We start from the raw sequence: 12080 nt of genomic DNA, 5'->3' as shown, positions 1-12080 counted from the left end.
GTTTCGATCGCGACACTGCACTCACTTGTGTATGCGACACACTCAAACCCCGCGCTCTTCTTGGTTCCCTTCTACCGCACGCGCACGGCACCGCAGAAGCGACCGACTCAAAATAAAAGTCTCTAAAAATCCTATCCAAATCATATACCCGTTACACATTGTTTTCTCCTTAGTTTGTCTTCTTTTTTAAAAACAGTGCTAAAAGTCAAATGGCAATTTATGGATCTATATTACACTTCCAAAAATAAAGGTGCTTCATGATGCCACAGAAGAACCATCTCGTCTAAATGGTTCCGTAAAAAGCATTAACGTCTGAAGAACCGTTCTGTTTCACAAAAGGTTCTTTATGGAAAGAAAGATACGTTTTTGAAGAACCTTTGACTGAACGGTTCTTTGTACAATCAAAAATGGTCCTTTTATTGTGTCAATGACAATGCAGTTATTCGCCAGACAGCACGTTCTGGTCATTTCATAAATAACAGTTTTATTTCCGCTCCTGCTAAAACTATTAGGGCTATGGACCAATCGCGTAGCAACCATCCAAGGGTTCTATAGCAACAGTGGAATATGCTAATTAGATCGCGTGGCGTCACACTGCACGTTCCTTTGCCACTCGCTGTCACATGACTAGTTGCTCACTTTGGTGTTTGTAACTTTGCTCTTATTGCAGTCTAATATACTTGGGGATTCAGGATGCTATTTACTTTGCTCGGAGTAATTTCTTTAGTTCTGAACGAAAGGAGAAAAGTCAAGTCAGGTGAAGACCAAAACGTGGAACAGAGCGATGTTCCTCCTGATGGTAAATCAACTGTCCATGTCTTGAGAGCGTGTCGCTCCTTGTAATGCTCAAGCTGTTTGAAAACACACTACTCAGTGCCAAAGCGAGGAAAAACTTTGAATTTGCAGCAGTAATGGCTTATAAAGCTATGTTTGATTCATTGGCCTCTCTCTATAGGTCAGACTTCTCGGCATATCAGCACTGACTCTGCGCTCCTCTCTGCTGCAGAGGAACCAGTGACCTGTCACCCTGAAGTCCATGAAGACCAGACTGAAGACCAGGTTCCGATGAATGTTCCTGCTGAAAAGGAAATCAAGTATATATGCCTTGTAAGTAGCCTTGGCTCTGTCTGTCTTTCAGTTTCAAACATCTTTTATTAACAATCATAAACAAAGACTAGCAAACTGCAACTGTCGACTGATTATCAAGACCTGCTCTAAAGTTTTATTAGTGAAATGATCTAACCAATATTTGAATTGTCTCTTTTCTAAAAGGATTATTCAGAAGCCCTTCCATCGGAGCTGCAAGATCAGCCCTTGGAGGACGAGGAGACGCGTATGAAGCCTCGGGCACTGAGACTAAATCAGACTCGGAGGTTCCTGAAGTTCCCGTCCCTCCCGACGACACCCCAGAGGGTCTCAACACTGTCCTCTCAGGCCTTTCCCAGCGATGGAGGGACTGCTGGGTGAAGGGATCCTCGCCCTGGCTATGAGCTTTGGATTCTTCTGCAGCATTTACCTCAGTCCCATGGCTCTGATGACGATTGTGCTGTTCGTCCAGATGAAGGGCTTCTATCAGATGATGAGGATCGGCTATCCCTGGCAACACCTGCCATGGTTCACCACGCTAAGCTGGTACTTGCCGATGTACGTGGACTACTTCCTCTCTGGGAAACGCTCAAGGACAACTTCTTCACTCTGGTGCAGAGGAAGGAGCCTATAAGCCTGCTCAGCCAATCAGATGGCTTCATTCCCTTTGCCCTGTACCTTGCTGGGTTCTGCATGTTCGCTCTCAGTCTGGTGAAGAGACGCCGTCTCCTGCAGTTCTACATGCTCGGCTGGACTCTTATGATTTTGGCGACTCTATCCCAGTTAATCATTCGGAAGCTGTTTGAGGGCATGATCTGGTTTATAGTGCCTCTCTATTATGCTCTTTATAATGGCTTACATGTTTGGCTTCTTTTTGGTCACACCCCTCTCTTTAAGATGTCTCTAAAAAAAAAAAAAAAAAAAAAAAAAAAAAAAAAAAATGAGAGGCCTTTATATGTTGCTTCTTCTCCACTTACGTTTAAATAAAACTGATGATTACCACTGATTTGTGTCTGGCTGAGTTTAAATGCATGGTCCTTAAGACTTTTGTTCCTGTTTAGTTTTATATATATATATATATATATATATATATATATATATATATATATATATATATATATATATATATATATATATATATAGTTTTACACTTCACTAAGAAAACACTAATTATTGATGTAATTACGTAAATTTCAGAGATATTTACATGCAAGTGTTTTTGTGGTCTTAAAATCATTTAAAACAGATTATATTTTACATCATGCAAAATGTAATGTATAATGTTTCATACATAAATATATAATCAGTAGCCGTTTGTGAGGACATTTGTTTATTTTCATTCATTTATGCTTAAGTCATTTAGTCATTCTTTTTTTTCTTTTTTTTTTTTTCTCTCGGTGTTTTGCAATTCATGTTAAAATGATACATTTGTAACGAGGGTATTTAACTGGTCGTAGGGGAAATAAATTGCGACTTCCCGGAAGTTTGGACAACGAAAGGATCTGGAAAACACTTGAACAGTAACACAGAAATGTTAGCTTTTCAATAAAAAACGCAAGTGCAAAATGCAGCAAAAAGTAATGAAAAGAGTCCTCGGTCTACACTTTTAAGATGTACTCAGTGTCCGTGCTCCTCATATGTTACTGCGTCATGCTGTCAATTAACGCATATCGCGAGACCAGATTAAAAACTCTTCTCAGTACAAAACACGGGTCGCTATCCACACTTTCCCTTTGTGCTGTCGTCCTTCACTCGACTAAAGCCTCGATAAAAATCCGCTGAAGCAACTTAATCGAACGAGTTTCGATCGCGACACTGCACTCACTTGTGTGTGCGACACACTCAAACCCCGCGCTCTTCTTGGTTCCCTTCTACTGCACGTGACGGCACCGCGCAGAAGCGACCGACTCAAAATAAAAGTCTCTAAAAATCCTATCCAAATCATATACCCGTTACACATTGTTTTCCTCCTTAGTTTGTCTTCTTTTTTAAAAACAGTGCTAAAAGTCAAATGGCAATTGCGGATCTATATTACACTTCCAAAAATAAAGGTGCTTCATGATGCCACAGAAGAACCATCTCGTCTAAATGGTTCCGTAAAAAAAGCATTAACGTCTGAAGAACCGTTCTGTTTCACAAAAGGTTCTTTATGGAAAGAAAGATACGTTTTTGAAGAACCTTTGACTGAACAGTTCTTTGTACAATCAAAATGGTCCTTTTATTGTGTCAATGACAATGCAGTTATTCGCCAGACAGCACGTTCTGGTCATTTCATAAATAACAGTTTTATTTCCGCTCCTGCTAAAACTATTGGGCTATGGACCAATCGCGTAGCAGCCATCCAAGGGTTCTATAGCAACAGTGGAATATGCTAATTAGATCGTGGCGTCACACTGCACGTTCCTTTTGCCACTCGCTGTCACATGACTAGTTGCTCACTTTGGTGTTTGTAACTTTGCTCTTATTGCAGTCTAATATACTTGGGGATTCAGGATGCTATTTACTTTGCTCGGAGTAATTTCTTTAGTTCTGAGCGAAAGGAGAAAAGTCAAGTCAGGTGAAGACCAAAACGTGGAACAGAGCGATGTTCCTCCTGATGGTAAATCAACTGTCCATGTCTTGAGAGCGTGTCGCTCCTTGTAATGCTCAAGCTGTTTGAAAACACACTACTCAGTGCCAAGCGAGGAAAAACTTTGAATTTGCAGCAGTAATGGCTTATGAAGCTATGTTTGTTTCATTGGCCTCTCTCTATAGGTCAGACTTCTCGGCATATCAGCACTGACTCTGCGCTCCTCTCTGCTGCAGAGGAACCAGTGACCTGTCACCTGAAGTCCATGAAGACCAGACTGAAGATCCAGACCAGGTTCCGATGAATGTTCCTGCTGAAAAGGAAATCAAGTATATATGCCTTGTAAGTGGCCTCGGCTCTGTCTGTCTTTCAGTTTCAAACATCTTTTATTAACAATCGCAAACAAAGACTAGCAAACTGCAACTGTCGACTGATTATCAAGACCTGCTCTAAAGTTTTATTAGTGAAATGATCTAACCAATATTTGAATTGTCTCTTTTTCTAAAAGGATTATTCAGAAGCCCTTCCATCGGAGCTGCAAGATCAGCCCTTGGAGGACGAGGAGACGTATGAAGCCTCGGGCACTGAGACTAAATCAGACTCGGAGGTTCCTGAAGTTCCTCGTCCCTCCCGACGACACCCCAGAGGGTCTCAACACTGTCCTCTCAGGCCTTTCCCAGCGATGGAGGGACTGCTGGGTGAAGGGATCCTCGCCCTGGCTATGAGCTTTGGATTCTTCTGCAGCATTTACCTCAGTCCCATGGCTCTGATGACGATTGTGCTGTTCGTCCAGATGAAGGGCTTCTATGAGATGATGAGGATCGGCTATCCCTGGCAACACCTGCCATGGTTCACCACGCTAAGCTGGTACTTGCCGATGTACGTGGACTACTTCCTCTCTGGGGAAACGCTCATGACAACTTCTTCACTCTGGTGCAGAGGAAGGAGCCTATAAGCCTGCTCAGCCAATCAGATGGCTTCATTCCCTTTGCCCTGTACCTTGCTGGTTCTGCATGTTCGCTCTCAGTCTGGTGAAGAGACGCCGCCTCCTGCAGTTCTACATGCTCGGCTGGACTCTTATGATTTTGGCGACTCTATCCCAGTTAATCATTCGGAAGCTGTTTGAGGGCATGATCTGGTTTATAGTGCCTCTCTATTATGCTCTTTATAATGGCTTACATGTTTGGCTTCTTTTTTGGTCACACCTCTCTTTTAAGATGTCTCCTAAAAAAACAAAAAAAAAAAAAAACAAAAAAAAAAAAAAATGAGAGGCCTTTATATGTTGCTTCTTCTCCACTTACGTTTAAATAAAACTGATGATTACCACTGATTTGTGTCTGGCTGAGTTTAAATGCATGGTCCTTAAGACTTTTGTTCCCCTGTTTAGTATTTATATATATATATATATATATATATATATATATATATATATATATATGGTTTTACACTTCACTAAGAAAACACTAATTATTGATGTAATTACGTAAATTTCAGAGATATTTACATGCAAGTGTTTTTGTGGTCTTAAAATCATTTAAAACAGATTATATTTTACATCATGCAAAATGTAATGTATAATGTTTCATACATAAATATATAATCAGTAGCCGTTTGTGAGGACATTTGTTTATTTTCATTCATTTATGCTTAAGTCATTTAGTCATTCTTTTTTTTTTTCTTTTTTTTCTCTCGGTGTTTGTAATTCATGTTAAAATGATACATTTGTAACGAGGGTATTTAACTGGTCGTATGGGGAAATAAATTGTGACTTCCCCGGAAGTTTGGACAACGAAAGGATCTGGAAAACACTTGAACAGTAACACAGAAATGTTAGCTTTTCAATAAAAACGCAAGTGCAAAATGCAGCAAAAAGTAATGAAAAGAGTCCTCGGTCTACACTTTAAGATGTACTCAGTGTCCGTGCTTCTCACATATGTTACTGCGTCATGCTGTCAATTAACGATATCGCGAGACCAGATTAAAAACTCTTCTCAGTACAAAACACGGTCGCTATCCACACTTTCCCTTTGTGCTGTCGTCCTTCACTCGACTAAAGCCTCGATAAAAATCCGCTGAAGCAACTTAATCGAACGAAGTTTCTCGATCGCGACACTGCACTCACTTGTGTGTGCGACACACTCAAACCCCGCGCTCTTCTTGGTTCCCTTCTACCGCACGCACGGCACCGCAGAAGCGACCGACTCAAAATAAAAGTCTCTAAAAATCCTATCCAAATCATATACCCGTTACACATTGTTTTCCTCCTTAGTTTGTCTTCTTTTTTTAAAAACAGTGCTAAAAGTCAAATGGCAATTGCGGATCTATATTACACTTCCAAAAATAAAGGTGCTTCATGATGCCACAGAAGAACCATCTCGTCTAAATGGTTCCGAGAAAAAGCATTAACGTCTGAAGAACCGTTCTGTTTCACAAAAGGTTCTTTATGGAAAGAAAGATACGTTTTTGAAAGAACCTTTGACTGAACGGTTCTTTGTACAATCAAAATGGTCCTTTTATTGTGTCAATGACAATGCAGTTATTCGCCAGACAGCACGTTTCTGGTCATTTCATAAATAACAGTTTTATTTCCGCTCCTGCTAAAACTATTAGGGCTATGGACCAATCGCGTAGCAGCCATCCAAGGGTTCTATAGCAACAGTGGAATATGCTAATTAGATCGTGGCGTCACACTGCACGTTCCTTTTGCCACTCGCTGTCACATGACTAGTTGCTCACTTTGGTGTTTGTAACTTTGCTCTTATTGCAGTCTAATATACTTGGGGATTCAGGATGCTATTTACTTTGCTCGGAGTAATTTCTTTAGTTCTGAACGAAAGGAGAAAAGTCAAGTCAGGTGAAGACCAAAACGTGGAACAGAGCGATGTTCCTCCTGATGGTAAATCAACTGTCCATGTCTTGAGAGCGTGTCGCTCCTTTTAATGCTCAAACTGTTTGAAAACACACTACTCAGTGCCAAAGCGAGGAAAAACTTTGAATTTGCAGCAGTAATGGCTTATAAAGCTATGTTTGATTCATTGGCTCTCTCTATAGGTCAGACTTCTCGGCATATCAGCACTGACTCTGCGCTCCTCTCTGCTGCAGAGGAACCAGTGACCTGTCACCCTGAAGTCCATGAAGACCAGACTGAAGACCAGGTTCCGATGAATGTTCCTGCTGAAAAGGAAATCAAGTATATATGCCTTGTAAGTGGCCTTGGCTCTGTCTGTCTTTCAGTTTCAAACATCTTTTATTAACAATCGCAAACAAAGACTAGCAAACTGCAACTGTCGACTGATTATCAAGACCTGCTCTAAAGTTTTATTAGTGAAATGATCTAACCAATATTTGAATTGTCTCTTTTTCTAAAAGGATTATTCAGAAGCCCTTCCATCGGAGCTGCAAGATCAGCCCTTGGAGGACGAGGAGACGTATGAAGCCTCGGCACTGAGACTAAATCAGACTCGGAGGTTCCTGAAGTTCCTGGCCCCTCCCGACAACACCCCAGAGGGTCTCAACACTGTCCTCTCAGGCCTTTCCCAGCGATGGAGGGACTGCTGGGTGAAGGGATCCTCGCCTGGCTATGAGCTTTGGATTCTTCTGCAGCATTTACCTCAGTCCCATGGCTCTGATGACGATTGTGCTGTTCGTCCAGATGAAGGGCTTCTATGAGATGATGAGGATCGGCTATCCCTGGCAACACCTGCCATGGTTCACCACGCTAAGCTGGTACTTGCCGATGTATGGACTACTTCCTCTCTGGGGAAACGCTCAAGGACAACTTCTTCACTCTGTGCAGAGGAAGGAGCCTATAAGCCTGCTCAGCCAATCAGATGGCTTCATTCCCTTTGCCCTGTACCTTGCTGGGTTCTGCATGTTCGCTCTCAGTCTGGTGAAGAGACGCCGCCTCCTGCAGTTTTACATGCTCGGCTGGACTCTTATGATTTTGGCGACTCTATCCCAGTTAATCATTCGGAAGCTGTTTGAGGCATGATCTGGTTTATAGTGCCTCTCTATTATGCTCTTTATAATGGCTTACATGTTTGGCTTCTTTTTGGTCACACCTCTCTTTAAGATGTCTCTAAAAAAAGCAAATAAAAAAAAAAAAAAAAAACAAAAAAAAAAAATGAGAGGCCTTTATATGTTGCTTCTTCTCCACTTACGTTTAAATAAAACTGATGATTACCACTGATTTGTGTCTGGCTGAGTTTAAATGCATGGTCCTTAAGACTTTTGTTCCTGTTTAGTTTATATATATATATATATATATATATATATATATATATATATATATATATATATGGTTTTATACTTCACTAAGAAAACACTAATTATTGATGTAATTACGTAAATTTCAGAGATATTTACATGCAAGTGTTTTTGTGGTCTTAAAATCATTTAAAACAGATTATTTTTACATCATGCAAAATGTAATGTATAATGTTTCATACATAAATATATAATCAGTAGCCGTTTGTGAGGACATTTGTTTATTTTCATTCATTTATGCTTAAGTCATTTAGTCATTCTTTTTTTTTTTTTTTTTTTTCTCTCGGTGTTTGGTAATTCATGTTAAAATGATACATTTGTAACGAGGGTATTTAACTGGTCGTGTAGGGAAATAAATTGCGACTTCCCGGAAGTTTGGACAACGAAAGGATCTGGAAAACACTTGAACAGTAACACAGAAATGTTAGCTTTTTCAATAAAAACGCAAGTGCAAAATGCAGCAAAAAGTAATGAAAAGAGTCCTCGGTCTACACTTTAAGATGTACTCAGTGTCCGTGCTCCTCACACATATGTTACTGCGTCATGCTGTCAATTAACGCATATCGCGAGACCAGATTAAAAACTCTTCTCAGTACAAAACACGGGTCGCTATCCACACTTTCCCTTTGTGCTGTCGTCCTTCACTCGACTAAAGCCTCGATAAAAATCCGCTGAAGCAACTTAATCGAACGAGTTTCGATCGCGACACTGCACTCACTTGTGTGTGCGACACACTCAAACCCCGCTCTTCTTGGTTCCCTTCTACGCACGCACGGCACCCGCAGAAGCGATCGACTCAAAATAAAAGTCTCTAAAAAATCCTATCCAAATCATATACCTGTTACACATTGTTTTCCTCCTTAGTTTGTCTTCTTTTTAAAAACAGTGCTAAAAGTCAAATGGCAATTGCGGATCTATATTACACTTCCAAAAATAAAGGTGCTTCATGATGCTACAGAAGAACCATCTCTGCCTAAATGGTTCCGTAAAAAAGCATTAACGTCTGAAGAACCGTTTCTGTTTCACAAAAGGTTCTTTATGGAAAGAAAGATACGTTTTTGAAGAACCTTTGACTGAACGGTTCTTTGTACAATCAAAAATGGTCCTTTTATTGTGTCAATGACAATGCAGTTATTCGCCAGACAGCACGTTCTGGTCATTTCATAAATAACAGTTTTATTTCCGCTCCTGCTAAAACTATTAGGGCTATGGACCAATCGCGTAGCAGCCATCCAAGGGTTCTATAGCAACAGTGGAATATGCTAATTAGATCGTGGCGTCACACTGCACGTTCCTTTTGCCACCGCTGTCACATGACTAGTTGCTCACTTTGGTGTTTGTAACTTTGCTCTTATTGCAGTCTAATATACTTGGGGATTCAGGATGCTATTTACTTTGCTCGGAGTAATTTCTTTAGTTCTGAACGAAAGGAGAAAAGTCAAGTCAGGTGAAGACCAAAACGTGGAACAGAGCGATGTTCCTCCTGATGGTAAATCAACTGTCCATGTCTTGAGAGCGTGTCGCTCCTTTTAATGCTCAAACTGTTTGAAAACACACTACTCAGTGCCAAAGCGAGGAAAAACTTTGAATTTGCAGCAGTAATGGCTTATAAAGCTATGTTTGATTCATTGGCCTCTCTCTATAGGTCAGACTTCTCGGCATATCAGCACTGACTCTGCGCTCCTCTCTGCTGCAGAGGAACCAGTGACCTGTCACCCTGAAGTCCATGAAGACCAGACTGAAGACCAGGTTCCGATGAATGTTCCTGCTGAAAAGGAAATCAAGTATATATGCCTTGTAAGTGGCCTTGGCTCTGTCTGTCTTTCAGTTTCAAACATCTTTTATTAACAATCGCAAACAAAGACTAGCAAACTGCAACTGTCGACTGATTATCAAGACCTGCTCTAAAGTTTTATTAGTGAAATGATCTAACCAATATTTGAATTGTCTCTTTTTCTAAAAGGATTATTCAGAAGCCCTTCCATCGGAGCTGCAAGATCAGCCCTTGGAGGACGAGGAGACGCATGAAGCCTCGGGCACTGAGACTAAATCAGACTCGGAGGTTCCTGAAGTTCCCGCCCTCCCGACAACACCCCAGAGGGTCTCAACACTGTCCTCTCAGGCCTTTCCCAGCAATGGAGGGACTGCTGGGTGAAGGGGATCCTCGCCTGGCTATGAGCTTTGGATTCTTCTGCAGCATTTACCTCAGTCCCATGGCTCTGATGACGATTGTGCTGTTCGTCCAGATGAAGGGCTTCTATCAGATGATGAGGATCGGCTATCCCTGGCAACACCTGCCATGGTTCACCACGCTAAGCTGGTACTTGCCGGATGTACGTGGACTACTTCCTCTGGGGAAACGCTCAAGGACAACTTCTTCACTCTGGTGCAGAGGAAGGAGCCTATAAGCCTGCTCAGCCAATCAGATGGCTTCATTCCTTTGCCCTGTACCTTGCTGGGTTCTGCATGTTCGCTCTCAGTCTGGTGAAGAGACGCCGTCTCCTGCAGTTCTACATGCTCGGCTGGACTCTTATGATTTTGGCAACTCTATCCCAGTTAATCATTCGAAGCTGTTTGAGGGCATGATCTGGTTTATAGTGCTCTCTATTATGCTCTTTATAATGGCTTACATGTTTGGCTTCTTTTTGGTCACACCCTCTCTTTTAAGATGTCTCCTAAAAAAAAAGCAAAAAAAAACAAAACAAAAAAATGAGAGGCCTTTATATGTTGCTTCTTCTCCACTTACGCTTAAATAAAACTGATGATTACCACTGATTTGTGTCTGGCTGAGTTTAAATGCATGGTCCTTAAGACTTTTGTTCCCTGTTTAGTTTATATATATATATATATATATATATATATATATATATATATATATATATATGGTTTTACACTTCACTAAGAAAACACTAATTATTGATGTAATTACGTAAATTTCAGAGATATTTACATGCAAGTGTTTTTGTGGTCTTAAAATCATTTAAAACAGATTATTTTTACATCATGCAAAATGTAATGTATAATGTTTCATACATAAATATATAATCAGTAGCCGTTTGTGAGGACATTTGTTTATTTTCATTCATTTATGCTTAAGTCATTTAGTCATTCTTTTTTTTTTTCTTTTTTTTTCTCTCGGTGTTTGTAATTCATGTTAAAATGATACATTTGTAACGAGGGTATTTAACTGGTCGTAGGGGAAATAAATTGCGACTTCCCGGAAGTTTGGACAACGAAAGGATCTGGAAAACACTTGAACAGTAACACAGAAATGTTAGCTTTTCAATAAAAACGCAAGTGCAAAATGCAGCAAAAGTAATGAAAAGAGTCCTCGGTCTACACTTTAAGATGTACTCAGTGTCCGTGTTCTCACATATGTTACTGCGTCATGCTGTCAATTAACGCATATCGCGAGACCAGATTAAAAACTCTTCTCAGTACAAACACGGTCGCTATCCACACTTTCCCTTTGTGCTGTCGTCCTTCACTCGACTAAAGCCTCGATAAAAATCCGCTGAAGCAACTTAATCGAACGAGTTTCTCGATCGCGACACTGCACTCACTTGTGTGTGCGACACACTCAAACCCGCGCTCTTCTTGGTTCCTTCTACCGCACGCACGCACCCGCAGAAGCGACCGACTCAAAATAAAAGTCTCTAAAAATCCTATCCAAATCATATACCCGTTATACATTGTTTTCTCCTTAGTTTGTCTTCTTTTTTAAAAACAGTGCTAAAAGTCAAATGGCAATTGCGGATCTATATTACACTTCAAAAATAAAGGTGCTTCATGATGCCACAGAAGAACCATCTCGCCTAAATGGTTCCGTAAAAAGCATTAACGTCTGAAGAACCGTTCTGTTTCACAAAAGGTTCTTTATGGAAAGAAAGATACGTTTTTTGAAGAACCTTTGACTGAACGGTTCTTTGTACAATCAAAATGGTCCTTTTATTGTGTCAATGACAATGCAGTTATTCGCCAGACAGCACGTTCTGGTCATTTCATAAATAACAGTTTTATTTCCGCTCCTGCTAAAACTATTAGGGCTATGGACCAATCGCGTAGCAGCCATCCAAGGGTTCTATAGCAACAGTGGAATATGCTAATTAGATCGTGGCGTCACACTGCGTTCCCTTTGCCACTCGCTGTCACATGACTA

The sequence above is a fragment of the Puntigrus tetrazona genome, unplaced genomic scaffold (assembly GCF_018831695.1).
Source record: "Puntigrus tetrazona isolate hp1 unplaced genomic scaffold, ASM1883169v1 S000000008, whole genome shotgun sequence".
In the NCBI taxonomy this organism is placed as follows: Eukaryota; Metazoa; Chordata; class Actinopteri; order Cypriniformes; family Cyprinidae; genus Puntigrus; species Puntigrus tetrazona.
The sequence above is the reverse complement of the archived record's forward strand: the minus strand, read 5'-3'. Positions refer to the sequence as shown.